Source organism: Bos indicus, chromosome 10, assembly GCF_029378745.1.
Source record: "Bos indicus isolate NIAB-ARS_2022 breed Sahiwal x Tharparkar chromosome 10, NIAB-ARS_B.indTharparkar_mat_pri_1.0, whole genome shotgun sequence".
Taxonomy (NCBI): domain Eukaryota; kingdom Metazoa; phylum Chordata; class Mammalia; order Artiodactyla; family Bovidae; genus Bos; species Bos indicus.
This window is the reverse complement of record NC_091769.1, coordinates 15,274,325-15,280,324: the sequence shown is the minus strand read 5'-3', so window position 1 is coordinate 15,280,324 and position 6,000 is coordinate 15,274,325.

The window sequence follows — 6,000 nt, the reverse complement described above, 5'->3', positions numbered from 1 at the left end:
AAAATTCCTACTTCCAAGGCCAGCTCAGACATTACCCCCCTCTCTGACCCGCCTCTGTGCTCCCCTGTCCCTTGGCCACACTTCTGTAATAACACTGATCACACACAGCGCCGTCTACCATCTAGCGCTGAAAACCAATGAAGCCAAGGATTAGAAGCTCAGAACCTGAGATATGGTAGGATCGGGTTCCGATCCTAGGTCTGCTTTTTGTTCTGCCTTTTACAAATTCTGGGACTTCACCTCCCTGAGTCTCAAGTCTATCTCTGTAAAAGGCAGGTAGTATAATTATACCTCTTCGTAGGACTGTCATGAAGATCAAAGGAAGTGAGGTACCCCGTGCAGTGAGTGGTCACTTATTATTGTTGTACATATTTGCCTCTGCTCCTTGATTAGCAGCTTCGTGCAGAGGCAAGAACCACACCTGGTTTCTTATTTCATCTCCAGCGTGGTGCTCAGTAAAATACTTCTTGAAGAGCTCAGTGTCTGATTTCTTGTCCCTGGACCATGTGCTGTGGTGATTCCTCTCTCTGATGTCTGTCTTGGTTTAATGTCATGACTCTGCTTCCCAAGACCATCTTAATCCTTATGACATTCCATCTAGATCCTGATTTTCATGGCTTCTCCCTGACATCTCAGTTCAGCCAGGGCCAAGGTGAAAGTTCTGACTCAGGCTGTGCTGAGGAAATGATTGAGAAGTTGCATTTAGCCCACATTAAGTGCTTAGTTGAAGGCAGGTATTCTTCATACTGTTGTTTCTGGGATGGTTGTTTCTGATGTGGCCCTTCCTGTCTGGTCCAATGTCAAGGGTTTAGCTCATCAGAAATAGTCTCTCAACTAGCATACTGTCTGCTACCTCTAGACTTTTAAGATGATTTGTATTTCCCCATGCTGTTGTTGTTGTTCAATCACTAAGTCATGTCCAACTCTTTGAGATCTCATGAGCAGCAGCACACCAGGCCTCCCTGTCCTTCACTATCCCTCAGAGTTTGCTCAGACTCATGTCCATTGAGTCAGTGATGCCATCCAACCATCCCCTTCTCCTCCTGCCCTCAATCTTTACCAGCATTAGGGTCTTTCCCAAAGAGTCAGCTTTTTGCATCAGGTGGCCAAAGTAATGTAGATTTGGCATCAGTCCTTCCAATGAATATTCAGGGTTGAATTTCTTTAGGATTGAGTGGTTTGATCTCTTTGCAGTCCAAGGGATTCTCATGAGTCCACTCCAGCACCACAATCTTCCCACACACTTTGACATACTTTTTCTTCAAAAGGATGTTTCCTTATCCATTCTGCATGTCTGTTTGTGCTGGCGCCATACTTATTCCCTTTGATATCTTTACTGCAAATGCTGTACATACTTGTGGCTTGAGAAATGGAGCTCAGAAAATAACTTTCAGGATTTGGTATAGGGCAGATACAGGGCTTGATCCTAGTAGAAATCCCAGTCACGGTACTGCAGTTGGTGCTCAGGAGCAGCACTTAGGAGAAGGCGGCATCCACCCACTCCAACACGTTGGATCAGACTTTCTACTTCAAGTGGAAAGGGCCTGCAGCAAACATAAGCTATGGTGTAAACACATTTGTTCAAAGCTAATGTCCCTTGCTCTGTTGGCAGGGATGAGACCTGGCGTGACAAACAGAAACCAGGGGAAGACCTCTAAGCCTCTATGTACGTGACAAATGCTGTCACCTCCCCATCATCCACGCTATTGGCCCAGAACATTGACACGTGTCATTCAAACAGCAGATACCAAAAGCAATCTTGCAGCTTTCTTTTCTATATCTTTTTATTCTTTCTTTTTGGCTTTGGAATTTATTATATCATTTTTTGGCAGAAGATGTGTCTTCCCAGTACAGTAAGCTCACTTAAGTTTATCTTTAAAAAAAAAAAAAAGAGTTTGCATTTTCTAAGCACAAGCTGACAGACAAAGCATAGGGAGGAGACCAGATCTGTGTAGGGGACTACTGAGGGCAGAGAGGGGCTGGGGAGCCAGAGCGTGCCTCAGAGTAGACCCCCCACACCTCCATGCTGACATGGAAACTGGCTGCTCTGGGGGCACCAGGCAGCAGAGATGGTGGGAAGAAATAACCGGAGAATGGGAGAGAGAGACACCCGAGGGGGATGTGGTGGAGATGGAAGGGCTGGAGAAAAAAAAATGGTAGAAAATGAGGCAGAGGTGCAAGATAGACAGAAATAGGGGGCCAATCTGTCTCGGTTGGCCAGGGATTGCCCTAGTTTTGATTCTGAAAGTCCAGCAACCCCATAAACCCCCTCAGTCCCAGACAAACCAGGACAGATGATTACCTTAGATCACAAAGGTGAAAACACGAAGAAAGGGCAAAAAGAGAGAGGAGCCGTCCAAAATGAAAGCAGATCGGGCGGCCCCAAGTCCTTCCCTGGAAGAAGGGTGTGAGTCCGAGCTGAACCAGGCCTTTCATCAGTGTTCAGGAGCTGCTGGGTTTCTTGGGAGGGAAAGCCATCTCCCCACGTTTCCTTCCTGGAGAAGCCAGGGCACCCCCAGAGGAGGGTGCTCAGACTGAGAGTGTGGGAGTCAGAAGACCCGCCCACAGGACTCTCTGGGCTCACATTGCTCATGTGCTCCTGGCCTGAAACATCTGCTTGCCCCATCCAGCATGAAGCCATGATGAGTTCTGAAGAGGCTACCAGAATGTATTCCAATCCCAGTTCTGCCGTGTGGATGCTGTGGGATCCTGGGTGACTCCCTTGCTGCTTGGAGCTTAGATTTCTAAGCAGAGTTAGTAACTACGAATTTTGCCTGTCCAAGTACACTTTGTCATCCCCCCTTTTCTGTTTCCTTTGGGGGACTCCTCTCCTATAATATGTGGTCTTGGTGGGGCTGTCAGTCATAATACTCTTCTTTTCCCAGCTCCTCATGGTTGGGTGTGTGCCCCAGATGGGGCCAATTATAGCACCACAGTCTCCAGACACGGACTGGTTCAAGGATGGGCATGAACTAAAACCCTGAGCTTTTCTGTTGGCTCTAGTAGGGAAGGCTGTCTCCCTTTACAAACTGCAAAGTGTAAGCTTGGGTCTGCTGGCTACATCTTTCCTGTAGGCAGAGAAATCCTGGCAGAGTAAAGCAAAACTAAGAGAAGACAGAGAGGGAAAGACAAGAGTCTCATCTGAGACTTGATCCAGCCATACCTGCAGCAGTCACCTTTGTACTTCCCATTTACATGAGCAGCTTGTGTAGAGATTCTGTTACTTGCACCCGAATCCTCACCAATACAATTTCTTTATCTGTAAAAGTGAATATACTTCTTTGCAGGACCCTTGTGACATACTTTATTATTCTTATTGTTACTGTTATTATTAAATGAGATCACAAGTGTGAAAGAGATTTCAAAATTAGTAAAATATCATGTACGCCCTAGTGCATTGCTGGTGGGAATGTAAAATAGCACAGCCACTGTGGAAACAGTCTGGCAGTTCCTCAAATGATTAAAAATAGAGTTTCCATATGATCCAGAAATTCTACTCCTAGGTATATATCCAAAAAAAAAAAAAGAAAACATAGGATCACAGAGAACTACACTCGATATCTTATAATAATCTATAAGGGGAAATAATCTGAAAAAGAATAGATTATATCTATATCAATACAGATGTAGCTGGATCATTTTGTTTTAAACCTGAAACTAACACAACATTGTAAACCAACTATACTTCAATTTTTAAAAAAGAAAATATATGTTGCACAAAAACCTGTACACAAATGTTCATAGCAGCATTGTTCATAATAGTCAAAAAGTGGAAACAACCAAATATCCCTCCGCCTGATAAATGGATAAACAGAATGTGATATAGCCATATAATGGAATGTTATTTGGCAATAAAAAGGAACAAAATGCCGATAATGCTACAGTACAGCTGAACCTTGGGAACATTATGCTAAGTCATAGAAGTCAGACACAGTCGGCCACATATTGTATAATTCCATTTACATAGTGTCCAGAGTAGACAAATCCACACAGACAGAAAGTAGACAAGGGGTTGACAGGGACTGGGGTGAAGAAATTGAGAGTGGCTATTAATGCTTAGTTTCTTTTTAGGGTGATGAAAATGTCCTGAAATTAGTAGTAATAGCTGCACAACCTTGGGAATATGTTGGGTTGGCCAGAAAGTTTGGTCAGATTTTCCATAATACGGAAAAATCCGAACTCAATACTAAAAAATGTTGAACTGAATAGCAAGTATTTGTAGTTGTGAATTACATCTCAACAAAAGGTAAATAAACATGCCAATGACATATAAAGGATGATTGGTATTATTTTATTTAATTCAAATCCCAGCTTCCATAAAGCCCTTCATCTGATTCTCTCATCTTCTCCAGACTGAATGTAGATCTTGCATTTGTGTGATTTAAATAATGTTCAATAATCATTACAAAATAAATGATTTAAACAAATGATTAAATAAATAATGATTATGTCAATAAATACAAGGTTATGTCTTTTTTGATTTATTATTATAGAAAAGTATCCATAGAAAATTAATTTCTTAAACATTTTTATTTTCTATTGAAGTATAGTTGATAAACAATGTTATATTAATTTCAGGTATACAGCAAAGTGATTCAGTTACACATGTATCTATTCTTTTTCAAGTTCTTTTCCCATTTAGGTTATTACAAAATGTTGAGCAGAGTTTCCTGTGCTGCACAGTAGGTCCTTGTTGGTCACCTATTTTAAATAAAGCAGTGTGTATATGTCAATCCCAAACTCCCAATCTAGCCCTCCTCCCACCCTTCCGCCCACCAGCCCACCCTCAGTAACCACAAATTCATTCTCCAAATCTGTGAATCTGTTTCTGTTTCGTAAATAAGTTCATTTGTATCATTTTTTTTAAAGATTTCTCATATAAGTGGTATTATATATTTGTCGACTAGGTTATGTTTTGTCTTCTCAGCTTCTCTTGTGTGACTTGCAGAGCACGAGGGCAGAGGAGACACTTAAGTCTGTGTTAAATGAGGACACATCCCCCTCCCCCGCCTCCCCGCATCATCCCAGATCAACACAAAGGCACTCAACGTGTATTCAGGACCTCCATGCCCCTGATGAAGACAGTGTGAGTTACTGAATGGCAGAATCATTATCCGAAGACCAGCAGCATCACACCCACTGCAGAGAGTCCCTTCAGCAAATCTGGGAGCAAGGTCCTCAGCCCACTTCCACAGCAGAGTGACTTATGCAGTCTGATAAGCACCATGGTGCTTATCAGGACTCCCTGATCACAGGAAAATTTCTTTGCAAATGTTCCAGGCAATCCCCATGCTCTTGGAATTTGAGAACACTAAGGAAAGTGTGAATCTGTGGGAGATGGGGAAGTGGTTTACAGCCTGCCGGATAGCTGTTATCAGAATACTCTAGGTTCAAAGCATCCAGACTTAAACCTGCACTAAACAATAAAGAGGACTCATTGATCAAACAACTGGAAAGTGCTCAGGGCTGTGGACTGAGAGGGTCCCCTGTGGATTCAGGGGACCAACAAGACCCTCCTGGACTTTGGTTTCTCCATCTTACCATCCAGCCTCATCCCAAGGCCAGATCTCCTTCCCCACCCAGACCCACCTGCATCCCCATCAACTTCCAGACCCTCCAGCTGGGAGGGGGAGGCAGTGGTAGGAGAAAAAATACTTACTTACTTACCTAGTTAATTCTAGAGGCTCTTTTAGAAGAGCAAGTATGCTTATTTCCCAGAAAAGCTTCTTCCTTTGATCATATTGCCCTTTCTTAAACTATGGCCGGAGATGGCAAAACACTGATTCATTTCAGCCTAAACCACATGCCTCCCCCAACACATGTGCAAACACACACACACACACACACACACACACACACACACACGAGAGAGAGAGAGAGAGAGAGAGAGAGAGAGAGAGAGAGAGAGAGAGAGAAAGAGAGAGAGAGAGAGAGAGAGAGAGAATGAGCTTCTTCCAAAGATTGGCTGAATGGGAGAAGTGAGGATGCCAGAATAAAAAC